We start from the raw sequence: 15,760 nt of genomic DNA, 5'->3' as shown, positions 1-15,760 counted from the left end.
CATTGCATTGTTTATTAAAACACTAAGAATGTGTTTGTATATGAACCAACATTGTCAACATATGTTTGTTTACCTTCATTAGAACACATAGTTACAGACAAATGTTTGTATGTTTTAAACCCTATWTCCAACATTACTCAGGCAAGCCACGCCCTTATTCTTACCAAAGTCAATATCARAGGACTAATGTTAGTATGACGTGTATTTAAACTGTATTACAATGTATGTCATAGAACTGTAGTACACAGAAAGGGATGGGCTGCTATTCTCTCTCCGTCAGCCTCCCTTTTCTACATTCCAGCTGTCTTACTGTCACCGTGACATGGCGTCCTCTCATAAACACATCTTCTCCTGTAACACGTATTAAAGCGGATCACAGAGAAAGATATCGTTTAGGTGCGTTAGCGTCAAAGCATCGTATAGGTCTGTCACAGTGACTGGTGCATGTTTGACATTCCAGCTGTTGGTGTGGTGAGCAGTGGTGGTTGGAACATGCAAATCTTGGGGCAAAAAATAGAAGTGGGATGCATGCCAGCAAAGCCACAACACTAAACAATACATTAATTGCACTATAACGGTGACAAACGGTGTCCACAAACAGCCTACATAAAGCTGTCCATATAGCAGAGTCCCAACAGCAGTCCCAACACCTTACCACTGCAACACCTGGCTATCAGCAGAGCCTTGTCTGACAGCAAAACAGTTCATTCAGACTCATTTACTACCTTTTAAAAAAACATAGCTGATATGGCTGACTTGCTTAAACTAATGTGGTTCCTACTGACAATTAAGATGTACAAACTATGGCATAAGGGGACAGTGTGTCACGTCCTGACCATAGTTCTTATGTGTGTTGTTTGTTTTAGTGTTGGTCAGGACGTGAGCTGGGTGGGCATTCTATGTTGTGTGACTAGTTTGTCTGTTTCTGTGTTCAGCCTAATATGGTTCTCAATCAGAGGCAGGCTGTCAATCGTTGTCCCTGATTGAGAATCATATATAGGTGGCTTGTTTTGTGTTGGGATTGTGGGTGGTTGTCTTTGTGTTCTGCACCAGATAGGATGTTTTTCGGTTTTCACATTTATTGTTTTGTGTTGTAGTGTTCACATATTCTTTATTAAATTATGTTGAACACTAGCGCGCTGCGTTTTGGTCCTCTCCTTCATCCCAGGAAGAAAACCATTACACAGTGAGCGGATAAGAGGCAATCTGTATTTTCGATTAAGACGTTAACGAGCGAGCTAGACGGACGTAGTCAATATAATTTTTTTGTTTAGCACTTTTGAAATGTACAGCGACAGAAATCAGAACATGGGCCGATCTTACAGTGGTCTCCCTGTACACCAAGTCAGAACGTAGGATAAGTAAAGGGCATATAAGCAGACAAAGAAAGCTCTTACAATATTTGATGATGAACATTTTCTAAACAGGCTATAGGCTACATGTGCACCACCAAGTCAGAACAGTAGGCGATATTAAGAGGGGTAAATAGACAAATTATTAGGGTGATGCACATGGGCTACTAAAAGCTTACTACACAACATACACTTACTATTACTTTCTTAGCTACAGTATACATACACTACCGTTCAAAAGTTTGGGGTCACGTAGAAATGTCCTTGTTTTTGAAAGAAAGGAATTTTTTGGTCCATTAAAAAACATAAAATTGATCAGAATACAGTGTAGACATTGTTAATGTTGTAAATGACTATTGTAGCTGGAAACGGCTGATTTTAATGGAATATCTACATAGGCGTACAGAGGCCCATTATCAGCAACAATCACTCCTGTGTTCCAATGGCACGTTGTGTTAGCTAATCCAAGTTTATCATTTTAAAAAGGCTAATTGATCATTAGAAAACCCTTTTGCAATTATGTTAGCACAGCTGAAAACTGTTGTCCTGATTAAAGAAGCAATAAAACTGGCCTTCTTTAGACTAGTGAGATCTGGAGCATCAGCATTTGTGGGTTCGATTACAGGCTCAAAATGGCCAGAAACAAAGAACTTTCTTCTGAAACTCGTCAGTCTATTCTTGTTCTGAGAAATGAAGCTATTCATGCAAGAAATTGCAAGAAACTGAAGCTCTCGTACAATGATGTGTACTACTCCTTCACAGAACAGCGGCAAACTGGCACTAACCAGAATAGAAAGAGGAGAGGGAGGCCCGGTGCACAACTGAGCAAGAGGACAAGTACATTAGAGTATCTAGTTTGAGAAACAGACGCCTCACAGATTTTAAACTGTCAGCTTCATTAAATAGTTCCCAGCAAACACCAGTCTCAACATCAACAGTGAAAAGGCGACTCCGGGATGCTGGCTTCTAGCGAGAGAACCTTCTCCAGTGTCTGTGTTCTTTTGCCCATCTTAATCTTTATTTTTATTGGCCAGTCTGAGAATATGGCTTTTTCTTTGCAACTCTGCCTAGAAGGCCAGCATCCCAGAGTCGCCTCTTCACTGTTGACGTTGAGCTGTGTGTTTTCCGGGTAATATTTAATGAAGCTGAGAGGAAGAGCGAGCAGGAGGGTGGGGTTCAGATGTGATACCAGACATTATCCTGTTGGTGTGGTGAAGGAGGGAGACAGAGAGGGGGGGGGGGGGGTTTCAGATACCAGACATTATCCTGTTGGTGTGGTGAAGGAGGGAGACAGAGAGGGGGGGGTCAGATACCGAGCATTATCCTGTTGGTGTGGTGAAGGAGGGAGAGCAGAGAGAGGGGGGGTTCAGATACCAGACATTATCCTGTTGGTGTGGTGAAGGAGGGAGACAAAGAGAGGGGGTTCAGATACCAGACATATCCTGTTGGTGTGGTGAAGGGGGAGACAGAGAGGGGGGGGGGGGTTCAGATACAGACAGTATCCTGTTGGTGTGGTGAAGGAGGGAGAGCAGAGAGAGGGGGGGTTCAGATACCAGACATTATCCTGTTGGTGTGGTGAAGGAGGGAGACAGAGAGAGGGGGGGTTCAGATACCAGAATTATCCTGTTGGTGTGGTGAAGGAGGGAGACAGAGAGAGAGGGGGGGGGGGGTGCAGATACCAGACATTATCCTGTTGGTGTGGTGAAGGAGGGAGACAGAGAGAGGGGGGTTCAGATACCAGACATTTTTGTTGGTGTGGTGAAGGAGGGAGACAGAGAGAGGGGGGGTCAGATACCAGACATATCCTGTTGGTGTGGTGAGGAGGGAGACAGAGAGAGGGGGGGGGTTCAGATACCAGACATTATCCTGTTGGGTGTGGTGAAGGAGGGAGACAGAGAGAGGGGGGGGTTCAGATACCAGACATTATCTGTTGTGTGGTGAAGGAGGGAGACAGAGAGAGGGGGGTTCAGATACCAGACATTATCCTGTTGGTGTGGTGAAGGAGGGAGACAGAGAGAGGGGGGTTCAGATACCAGACATTATCCTGTTGGTGTGGTGAAGAGGGAGACAGAGAGGGGGGGGGGGGGGGGGGGGTTCAGATACCAGACATTATCCTGTTGGTGTGGTGAAGGAGGGAGACAGAGAGAGGGGGTTCCTATACCAGACATTATCCTGTTTGGTGTGTGAAGGAGGGAGACAGAGAGAGGGGGGTTCAGATACCAGACATTACCCTGTTGGTGTGGTGAAGGAGGGAGACAGAGAGAGGGGGAGAGGGGTCAGATACCAGACATTTTCCTGTTGGTGTGGTGAAGGAGGGAGACAGAGAGGGGGGGTTCAGATACCAGACATTATCTGTTGGTGTGGTGAAGGAAGGACAGAGAGGAGGGGGTTCAGATACCAGACAATTACTGTTGGTGTGGAGAAGGAGGGACACAGAGAGAGGGGTTCAGATACCAGACATTATCCTGTTGGTGTGGTGAAGGAGGGAGACAGAGAGAGGGGGGGGGGGGTCAGATACCAGACATTACCCTGTTGGTGTGGTGAAGGAGGGAGACAGAGAGAGGGGGGTTCAGATACCAGACATTATCCTGTTGTGGTGTGGTGAAGGAGGGAAACAGAGAGAGGGGGGGGGGTCGATAACCAAGACATTACCTGTTGGTGTGGTGAAGGAGGACACAGAGAGAGGGGGGTTCAGATACCAGACTTACCCTGTTGGTGTGGTGGAAGGAGGGACACAGAGAGAGGGCGGAGAGACACGAGGGATGGAGGGCGGTGGTTAGGTTGAAATGCCTGACATTGCTTCCAGTATAATGAGCCATGGTGAGACTGTCACTGCTGCTGGGCTGAGCTGTTCAACTGGTTTAGCCCTCAGAGAGAGAGAGAGAGAGAGAAGGGGGGTTGAGAAAAGCATGGCGGTACAATAGACTTCACAGTCTACACTGACTATCAGCTGAAGTGAAACTTTGCCACTAAAACCACCCAGTTTCCTCATACTTACACTCTCTACTACGGTGAGCCTGTATGACTGAGTGAAGAGACATTCATGTGTAAATGATAGTCCCTGAGAGTTGCATTGTGACATTCCTCCCAAGTCCCCACCTTATTCCATTTGAAAAGGCTGGGTGAATGTATGCATGGTATGTGTGTGATTGGTTCTGTAGCTATTTTTTTATTTGACCTTTATTTAACTAGGCAAGTCAGTTAAAGAAAACATCCTTATTTTCAATGACGGCCTAGGAACAGTGGGTTACCTGCCTTCAGGGGTGGGGTTGTGTACTGTAAACTCAGAACACTAGCTGGTGTGGACACATTGTAAGGGCTAATCTATTATGTTGCTATTGACAACTGCTTTGGAGTAGATGGTAGATGTTGGACGCAGGCGTTCTGAGAAAGTGTGTGTCATCACACACACGGACGGCTCTRGTCTGTGAGCCAACACCTTGCTCTGCCTACTTCTTCACCTCACGGTCCCATAGTTTACCCATTCACAGGTCAGCTGACTCTTGACAATGTTACCCAGGTCTGTCTTTCAATAGACTGTTATTAACTTAAACAGACCCTATGAAGATGAGGTATGTTTTAATGGGGCTACAACATAATTGCCTGTAGTTTGAAAGAGAACTAGAGAGGCTTATTGAACTCGTAACATTACAAAGCAAATAGCAGTCCTGGTGTTTGCTTCTGGGTTGTGAAACACTTTGAAGTACAGTAGACTTGAAAGTGTGACCCAATTATTAGAGAATAGCTACAGTAACTGTTCTCAGATGTGTTGATGTCTCTGTTGGAGAGACACCCCCCCACACCCCACCCTGGGTGTTGGCGTAGCCTCTCTGACTGGCTGAGCTAGTCTGGGTCCACGCCCGTACCTGTTCAAACACCTGTCAGCTTGTCACAGAGAAAATACTTTCCCTCGCTCCGTTCACACACACACACCTGTCAGTCTACACACCTGTCTGTCTTTACCTATACTCTCACCTGCTCTCACTCTACCTGTGTGGGATTCTCTGTCGTTTGGGAGACCGTCTGTGGATACAGTATCCAGAGAAAGTAGGTATGTTTTTACTCTCATTGCCGTCTCGGTACCACGTTTGTCCGGGTGTAGAATGTAGATTCTCTCTTCTCGACCCTCTCTTTTTAAATCAGCGTAGATCATGAATATCATCTATCCTATCTTTTGCCAGCTGTTTATGTCATGCTAACTCCTCAGACCCTGACAGACACCAGGGATGGTTGTCAGACAGTCTGTTTGTCCTCTCAGATCCATTAGTCTGTCTGCTCACCAGGATTGCCTGTCTGTCAGAAGAGTTGTCTTTCCATCCCACTCTGCTCCCTTTACCGTACCTTATCATTTATCATTTAACTTGTCGGTCTGTGCTGCTGGTGTGTTTCATGTAAAAATGTGTCYTGTGTGTAGACTGGTGTGTWTCGTGTATGATCGATACAGTCTATTTGGTCTGTCATCACCTCCAAAAGATATTCGGAAAGAAACATTTTACCGCATCAGGATATTATTTTTTTAACCACTGGGAGGTAATTTGCATGGTGGATTTGGCAGCACTCCATTTGCATGTGCATTAGGTAAACTTTGCCAGTCATTTGATAAGGACAAATCTTAACAATGTTTTATTAGAATTTCCACTTGCTTTCAGTTCCCTGAGGAGAAATGTGAGTGAGCCGTTAGTGTTCGATTAGAGATGAAATAAAGATACTATTTGTGTTAGATCCTTCTATCTAGCCACTTCAACAACATATTTAAATAGAATATGTGGGAGAAAGATCAAGCAGACCATGTTTTCAATAACATCTTGAATCCTGCTTCTAAGACCCTARGTTGAGAAAATATGTTTGCTCCAGTGTGTGTGCCTGTGTGTGTCCATCTATCTTCGGCTGACAGAGGGCATGTTTGGTTGTTTGGTAGAAAGTGGTAGGACAGGCTCATCTGCGTGGTTGGAATGCCTGTTACATGTTCCTGTTCCTTAAGGGAGGGGAGAAATACTGCGGCCTTCCTTTTGACAGAGACCAAACGGTTCTAGAACAAACTAGAAGGGTAACCCCAATGGGCCTTAAATCTGTGACCCTCTAACCTGCAACCCTGAGTGTTTCAAGTCCAGCATCTACACCATTACTGTACACCAAGAGGCCCAATCCTATCAGATATACACAAGGACCAAGTGGGACAGAGACTAAGGCTTGTTTCTGGACCGGACCTCTCTTACTAACCTGTGTCTGTGCTGCTGTCTGTGGTACTCAGGGAGCCAGTTAGAGGAATCACAGGAACCAGATTGGGAGCCAGTGGAAGAATCACAGGAACCAGATTGGGAGCCAGTGGAAGAATCACAGGAACCAGATTACAACCACCTACTATGTCAAAAGGTGAGTTGACCTGCTTACTGACTGAGCTGATTTCAATATGATGAGTGTGTGATAGTGTGTTTCCTACCATTGTCAGATGTGGTAGTAGATCAACTCCATAACAAGGGGATGAGGTGACAGATACCATGTTTATTATAACAACATTTCATCTATTCATCCTGTGTGATCAAGAATGTATCAGACGTTGTGTTTTCTTATTCAGATGGTGTGTGTGTGATTGTTTCACTAACGTGTGGTGTGTGTGTCTGTGTCCTGGTGTCCTGTTGTCTGTGTCTGTGGTCTGTGTGTGTGGTTGTTGTGGTGTGTGTTGTGGTGTTGTGTGGTGTGTGTGTGTGTGTGTGTGTGGTGTGTGTGTGTGTGTGTGTGTGTGTGTGTGTGGTGTTGTGGTGTGTGTGTGTGTGTTGGTGTTCTCAGAGGGGGAAAGAGCATCAGTGTTGAAAACACACACTAAGGTTTCGGACCAAGCTGAAGGGAGATGGCAGCTGGCATGCGAAAGAGGTCAGTGAACCCTCAGTTCTGAACCAGAGGAAGGAAACCATGGTTACCACAGACAGACAGACAGACAGACAGACAGACAGACAGACAGACAAGAAGACAGACCAGACAGACAGACAGGAACAGACAGGACAGGACAGACAGACAGACAGGACAGACGACAGCGACAGACAACAGGAAGAAACCATGGTCAGACAGACAGACAGAGACAGACACGACAGAACAGAAAGCGACAGACAGACAGGAACCAGGTGACAGAACAGACAAGACAGAGAAGACGATGGACAGACAGAACAGGACCTAGACAACAGACAGCAGACAACAGACAGGAAGAAACCATGGTCAGACAGACAACAGAACAGAGAAACCATGTCAGACAGACCAGACAGACAGAGGACAGACGAAGACAGACAGAGACAGACAACCAGACAGAGACAAGAGAAGAGATACCATGGTAAACACAGAACAGAACAGAAGACCAGACCAGAAGACAGAGACGACAGACAGACAGACAGACAGACAGACAGACAGGGACAGCGACAGGACAGACAAGAACAGGAGAAAACCATGGTCAACAGACAAGACAGAAGACAGGACAGACGACAGAAGAAAACAGGACAGACAGAACAGACAAAAGAAGACAGACAGGACAAGAAACAGACAGAGGACAAGACAGACAGACAGACAGACAAAAGACAGACAGACAGAACCATGGTGAGAACAGACAAGACAGACAGATAAACTAAGTCCATTAGGATGGACGTTAAGTCATAACAGTGGTTACTGCCTAGATCCTCTAGACTTGTAGTGTAGCAATAACCATGGGGATAAGCTGTTAGGACTTGGGTATGGGGGAACCGTGTTTGCAAACTTCTCTCTCTCTCTCTCTCTCTGTCTCGCTCTCTCTCTCTCTCTCTTCTCTCTCCTCTCTCTCCTCCTCTTTCTCTCTCCTCTTCTCTTCTCTGTCTCTGTTTCTGGTCTCTGTCTCTCGTCTGTCTCTCTGTCTCCTCTGTCTCTCTGCTCTCTCTCGTCTCTCTCTCTCTCTCTCTTCCGGTCGGTGCTCCTCTCTCTCTCTCTCTCTCTCTTCTCCTCTCTCTTCTCTCTACCCCCCTCTTCCTGTCCTCTCTGAGCAGGTGGCAGAAGTCAAGAGTGAATCGACTTATGGCCCTAAAGACACACCAGTGGCCTCTCCCACATGCAAGACCCCCTCCCTCCCCACCAGACCTGCAGAGATGGGTTAAAACCCGAACCCACCTCCTCCAGACAAACCACTACCTACACACTGGTAACACTGGACCCACCACCTCAACACTACCCACACTGGTACCCACCTCACACTACCACACACTTGTACCCTCACCTCAACACTACACACTGGACCCACCTCACACACTACACACTGACCACACCTCAACACTACACACACCTCAACACTACACACTGGACCCACCTCAAACTACACACATGCACCCACTCAACAACTACACCTGAAGCACCTCACTACACACTGGCACAGCACCTCAACACTAACACCCACCCTCAACACTACACACTGACACCCACCTCAACTCCATACACTGACACCCACCTCAACTATATACACTGACACCCACCTCAACACTACACACTGACACCCACCTCAACACTACACACCCACCTCAACTCCATACACTGACACCCACCTCAACTCCATACACTGACACCCACCTCAAAACACAAACAACAAAACATGCTCTTTATTATAAACTGACCTTTGGTTCTCGTTCCTCAATATAGAACACCATCTCCAGGATACCTTATCAGGTATAACAGACTTCCACTATCGCATCACTTGATCAACAGCATATACAATGGATTCAATTCATTAATTGTGAATAATATAAAAGGTGAATGAATAATCTTATGCATTTTTTCAGAGGGATTTTCACCAAGACAGACACCAAGCCTGCTGCCACCTCATCTACATTCAATAGCTTGAGGTAAATCAAAGTAATGTCAGAGTCTACTGGCAGCAGTGATGTCAGAGCTCTAACTGGCAGCAGTGATGTCAGAGCTCTAACTGGCAGCAGTGATGTCAGAGTCTACTGGCAGCAGTAATGTCAGAGCTCTAACTGGCAGCAGTGTAATCAGTCTATCGTTCAGACAGCCAATGCCCTGTTAGATGGCTTGATTACATGGTGTCCCTCTATTTGCAGTGTGTCAACATCCAGCTTCACCAAGAGGCCTTCAGAGAGCTACAAGAGAATGTGAGTAAACCTTATGCAATTCTTATGAGTAAACTCAGTGAACGTGCTTGAGTGTGTGACGCAGTGTGTTGTAAAGGATTAACAGAGATAACTGTAGTGACTTAAGGGGATGTGTTTGATAAGTGTTTGTGTGTGTGTGTGTGTTCTTCCCTCCAGAGCTCCTCACACAGTGCGTCCCACCTCAAACCTCCCAGTTCAAACTGAGGACCAGCTGTCCCCAGAGGAGAAGGAGAAACGGTGAGACACACAATGCATCCCAAATGGAACCCTGTTCTCTTTATAGAGGTCTACTTTTGACCAGGGCCCTGTACTGCATAGGGCCATGTACTGCATAGGGCCCTGTACTGCATAGGGCCCTGTACTTCATAGGGCCCTGTACTGCATAGGGCCCTGTACTGCATAGGGCCCTGTACTGAATAGGGCCCTGTACTGCATAGGGCCCTGTACTGCATAGGGCCCTGTACTGCATAGGGCCCTGTACTGCATAGGGCCCTGTACTACATAGGGCCCTGTACTGCATAGGGCCCTGTACTGCATAGGGCCCTGTACTGCATAGGGCCCTATATAGGGAACAGAGTCTACAAAACTCTTATTTTATCAGACAATAGACGTTGAGGAAAACAAGTCTCATCTCTTTCTTTACCCCTCTCTCTTTACTTCCTGCGTCTCTCTCTCTCCACCTCTCTCTTTACTTCCTGCGTTTCTCTCTCTCCACCTCTCTCTTTACTTCCTGCGTCTCTCTCTCTCCACCTCTCTCTTTACTTTTCCTGCGTCTCTCTCTCTCCACCTCTCTCTTTACTTCCTGCGTCTCTCTCCTCCTCTCTCTCGTCTCTCTTCCTCTCTCCTCTCTCTCTCTGCTCTCTCTCTCTCTCTCTCTCTCTCCTCTGCTCTCTCAATTCAATTCAATTCAATTCAATTCAATTCAAGGGGCTTTATTGGCATGGGAAACATGTGTTAACATTGCCAAAGCAAGTGAGGTAGATAATATACAAAAGTTAAATGTGTCTCTCCATCTGCCCATCAGAGAGGAAGCAGCCATGGATGTGCTCAGGACTTCTTCAGCCCGACAACGCTCCTACGTTCTCTCAGCTGTCAACAAATACGAGTATGTAATTGGCTATATACCTCTCTCTTCTCTATTTCTGTCTCTATCTTTTCCTCTCTTTATGTCTCTCTCCTCCTCTCTCCATCTCTCCATTCCCCTGTGTGTATCTTATCTCCTGTTCTCCTGTTCTCCTGACAGTTCTACAGAGAAACCAACAGAAACCTCCCTGACCCCAGATGTTTCATCTTTTGTGGCTAAAAGGTAACTGATGCCTCTCAATGGACTGTCCTGTCCTTCAAGGAAAATGATGATGATGTCTGGAATGAAAGGCTTGACTGGAGATGTTTAGTTTTTCTGTCTTGTTGTTTCTTGTGTGTCTAAAGGGTGGTGATCACAGACAATGACGACTCTGTCTTCACTGAGACTCCCTCTGTCCCCAAAGAACCAGCTGCTCCATCTGTGAAAGACGTCTCTCCTGTATGTGTGAATGCTGTCTCTCCTGTCTCTGTGAAAGCTGTCTCTCCTGTCTCTTTGAAAGACGTCTCTGCTGTCTCTGCGAAAGCTGTCTCTCCTGTCTCTGCGAAAGCTGTCTCTCCTGTCTCTGTGAAAGCTGTCTCTCCTGTCTCTTTGAAAGACGTCTCTGCTGTCTCTGTAAAAGACGTCTCTGCTGTCTCTGCGAAAGACGTTTCTCCTGTCTCTGCGAAAGCCGTCTCTCCTGTCTCTGTGAAAGCTGTCTCTCCTGTCTCTTTGAAAGACGTCTTTCCTGTCTCTGTGAAAGACGTCTCTCCTGTCTCTGTGAAAGCTGTCTCTCCTGTCTCTGTGAAAGACGTCTCTCCTGTCTCTGTGAAAGACGTTTCTCCTGTCTCTGTAAAATACGTCTCTCCTGTCTCTGTGAAAGCTGTCTCTCCTGTCCCTGTGAAAGCTGTCTCTCCTGTCTCTGTGAAAGACGTCTCTCCTGTGTCTGTGAAAGCTGTCTCTCCTGTCTCTGTGAAAGCTGTCTTTCCTGTCTCTGTGAAAGACGTCTCTCCTGTCTCTGTGAAAGACGTCTCTCTTGTCTCCTTGAAAGACGTCTCTCCTGTCCCTGTGAAAGCTGTCTCTCCTGTGTCTGTGAAAGACGTCTCTCCTGTCTCTGTGAAAGCTGTCTCTCCTGTCTCTGTGAAAGCTGTCTTTCCTGTTTCTGTGAAAGACGTCTCTCCTGTGTCTGTGAAAGCTGTCTCTCCTGTCTCTGTGAAAGATGTCTCTCCTGTCTCCTTGAAAGACGTCTCTCCTGTCTCTGTGAAAGATGTCTCTCCTGTATGTATGAAAGCTGTCTCTCCTGTCTCTGTGAAAGCTGTCTCTCCTGTCTCTGTGAAAGACGTCTCTCCTGTCTCTGTGAAAGATGTCTCTCCTGTCTCTGTGAAAGATGTCTCTCCTGTCTCCTTGAAAGACGTCTCTCCTGTCTCTGTGAAAGATGTCTCTCCTGTCTCTGTGAAAGCTGTCTCTCCTGTCTCTGTGAAAGCTGTCTCTCCTGTCTCTGTGAAAGACGTCTCTCCTGTTTCTGTGAAAGTTGTCTCTCCTGTCTCTGTGAAAGACGTCTCTCCTGTCTCTGTGAAAACTGTCTCTCCTGTCTCTGTGAAAGTTGTCTCTCCTATATCTGTGAAAGACGTCCTCCTTCCAGCCCCCGTCATAGTTGACACCCCAGCAGTGATTGGCCCTTCTGAAGGCATGAAGCCAGGGTTTCCCAAAATGGCTACTCCACTTCCTGAGTTGACAGTCGAGGGGATGAAAAAACTGTCCCCAGAGAGGGGTGTCCCGTTGAGAGACATCCCCCCAGTGTCCTCTGTATTAGTGTCCCCTGTCCCATGTAACCCAGTGAAGAAGAATCCTGCCCCAGTGGACACACTGACAGCCCTGTCTGACACACTCATCTCCTTCGACACAGGTTCATCCAGGTACAGTATTGATTCATTACTGTATCTATTCATTTGAATTACAATGATCAGATATGTTGCACCACAGTGTGTGCAGTGTTGAGACCAGAGCCATTTATTGACATTATGGGTAGGCTATATACGGCTCTGGGTGAGAGTTGGTCCACAGTCTGCAGAGCCAGAGGACAGGTAGGAGACAACAGAGAGACACTTCCTCATTCACGTCATAGTGGGCGATATAAAACCGATACCAAACCGTGACAAAATGTTTTTCAATTGAAAATGTTTTGCAATGAAAACTAGTGTTTTTTAATTGGGACACATTTAGGTTAGTCCCTCCCTGTTTCGTCCCTTTTTATCCATTTGGTTTCTAGTAAATACACCCCTGGTGACAGCGGTCATTGTGTACTTCTACACTGAGTGTACAAAATATTAGGAACACCCTTCTAATATTGAGTGGGGCATGGACTCTACAAGGTGTCGGAATTGTTCCACAGGAATGCTGGCCCATGTTGACTCCAATGCTTCCCACAGTTGTGCCAAGTTGACTGGATCCTTTGGGTGGTGAACCATTCTTTTTATTTATACATTCTGTTTTTTTTTATAAATAAAAATGTTTGGGGGTATGTCAGCTTTATTATTGCAGATAGATTGTAGCTTCCATCAATGTAATTGTCTGCATCATTTCCAATTCCTTATATATWTTTTTTGTAAATATATACTGTACCAGTCAAAAGTTTGGACACAGCTATTCATTCAAGGGTTTTTCTTTATTTTCACTATTTTCTACATTGTAGAATAATAATGAAGACATCAAAACTATGAAATAACACATATGGAATCATGTAGTAACCAAAAAAGTGTTAAACAAATATTTGAGATTCTTCAAAGTAGCCACCCTTTGCTTTGATGACAGCTTTGCACACTCTTGGCATTCTCTCAACCAGCTTCTGGAATGCTTTTCCAACAGTCTTGAAGGAGTTCCCACATATGCTGAGCACTTGTTGGCTGCTTTTCCTTCACTCTGCGGTCCAACTCATCCCAAACCATCTCAATTGGGTTGAGGTCGGGTGATTCTGGAGGCCATGTCCTTCTTAGTCAAATAGCCCTTACACAGTATGGAGGTGTTTGGGTCATTGTCCTGTTGAAAAACAAATGATAATCCCACTAAACACAAACCAGATGGGATGGCGTATTGCTGCAGAATACTGTGGTAGACATGCTGGTTAAGTGTGCCTTGAATTCTAAATAAATCACTGCCAGTGTCACCTGCTCGTATTTGTTGTCCCAAACAAGTCTCTTCTTCTTATTGGTGTCCTTTAGTAGAGGTTTCTTTGCAGCAATTCGACCATGAAGTCCTGATTCACTCAGTCTCCTCTGAACAGTTGCTGTTGAGATGTGTCTGTTACTTGAACTCTGTGAAGAGTCCCTTACTTTTCCCCCTTCCACTTGCCTCTTCCATTTTTGCGGTAATGCTGCAATTAGTTGGTTGTAATTTTGGGTAGAGTGAAACATTCTTGATATACACAGGAAACAGAAAACCCAGCAGCGTTGCAGTTCTTGACACAAACCGGTGCGCCTGGCACTTACTACTATACTCCGTTCAAAGGCACTTCAATCTTTTGTCTTGTCCATTCACCCTCTGAATGGCACATGTACACATTCCATGTCTCAATTAAAAAGCAGGTGTTGTTAATGTTTGGTAAACGCCGCTGGGGATGTACCTACACTAGAGCCAATAGAGGAGGGGATCAGTCAACATTCACACAGGATGAAATGTGATCTTACACAGGTCTTGAGAGAGAGAGAGAGAGAGAGGCCAGTTGATGCTATAATAGTTTGTTAGATGTAAAACATTGTGTTCTTCAATTCAAGTCCTCTCTGTCTTGCCTACAGAGTGCATGGTGATCCGATCCCTTAGCTCATGACTGATGATCTCCTCTCTCTCACTAACGGGTTCATTCAAAATAGTTTATTATTTTATTACTTTTGAAATGAAGTTATTTAATACAACAATGTATCCACAAACTGGCCACATGGTGGTACTAGAAGCATTTTAATGCTGTTTTCTCACCTCCCCTCCCCTCCCCTCTCCTCTCCTGTCCTCCCCCCTTCCTCTCCCCTTCCCTCTCCTCTCCTCCTTCTCTCTTCCTGTCCTGTCCTCCCCTCTTATCCTCTCTTCTCCTCTGTGTAGTCTAGAACAGGAGTTGGTAAAACCCGTCCCTCCCATCCCAGGATCTTGGAGTCGGGAGCTTCTCAGTGGATCAGACAGGTAGAGAGGAGACCCATTATATCAGACACTCATTCAGACAGGTAGAGAGGAGACCCATTATATCAGACACTCATTCCTCCATACACCACAGTGCACGTGTGTGTGTCTCTCTCTTTCTCTCTCTCAATTTCAATTCATGGGGCTTTGTTGGCATGGGAAACATATGTTAACATTGCCAAGGCAAGTGAAATAGATAATAAACTAAAGTAAAATAAACAAAACAAAAAAATTACAGTAAACATTACACTCACAAAAGTTCCAAAAGAATAAAGACATTTCAAATGTCATATTATGTGTAAATAGTTAAATTACAAATGGGAAAATAAATAAACTTAAATACGGGTTGTATTTACAACGATGTTTGTTCTTCAATGGTTGCCATTTTCTTATGGCAACAGGTCACACATCTTGCTGCTGTGATGGCACGCTGTGGTATTTCACCCAATAGATATGGGAGTTTATCAAAATTGGGTTTGTTTTCAAATTCTTTGTGGGTCTGTGTAATCTGAGGGAAGTATGTGTCTCTAATATGGTCATACATTTGGCAGGAGGTTAGGAAGTGCAGCTCAGTTTCCACCAGCAAATCTACTATCCCTTTCAATACTAAATCTACTACTACTAACTACTAAATCTATTACTACGTACCACTACTAAATCCACTACTACTACTAATACTACCTGCAACTACTAAATCTACAACTAACCAACAATTACTAGATCTAAAACTACTACTACTACCTGCAACTACTAAATCTACTACTACCTGCCACTACTAAATCTACTACTACTACTACTACTAAATCCACTACTACTACTACTAAATCCTCTACTACCTGTCACTACTAAATCTACTACTACCTGTCACTACTAAATCTACAACTACTACTAAATCTACTACTACTACAAACTCTACTACTACCTACCATTACTAAATCTACAACTACTACTAAATCTACTACCTGCCACTAATACATCTACTACTACTACCTGCCACTACAAAATATACTACTATTTACTACTACTAAATCTACTACCTGCCACTACTAAATCTACTAGTACTACTACTA

At 45.1% G+C, this 15,760-nt stretch overlaps 1 long non-coding RNA gene across 1 annotated transcript; it reads left to right on the top strand.

The window, feature by feature from the left end:
• The first annotated feature begins 5,229 nt into the window (after positions 1-5,229).
• On the top strand, positions 5,230-8,456 carry LOC112073425 (uncharacterized). Its single transcript, XR_002894526.2, has 4 exons — positions 5,230-5,399; positions 6,604-6,725; positions 7,140-7,265; positions 8,354-8,456. It is a non-coding gene; the product is annotated as an uncharacterized lncRNA (long non-coding RNA).
• Positions 8,457-15,760: the final 7,304 nt, after the last annotated feature.

The sequence above is a fragment of the Salvelinus sp. IW2-2015 genome, unplaced genomic scaffold (genome assembly GCF_002910315.2).
Source record: "Salvelinus sp. IW2-2015 unplaced genomic scaffold, ASM291031v2 Un_scaffold2257, whole genome shotgun sequence".
Classification (NCBI taxonomy): Eukaryota; Metazoa; Chordata; class Actinopteri; order Salmoniformes; family Salmonidae; genus Salvelinus; species Salvelinus sp. IW2-2015.
Note: the sequence above shows the minus strand (reverse complement) of the source record. Positions and strands in the feature narration are given on the sequence as shown.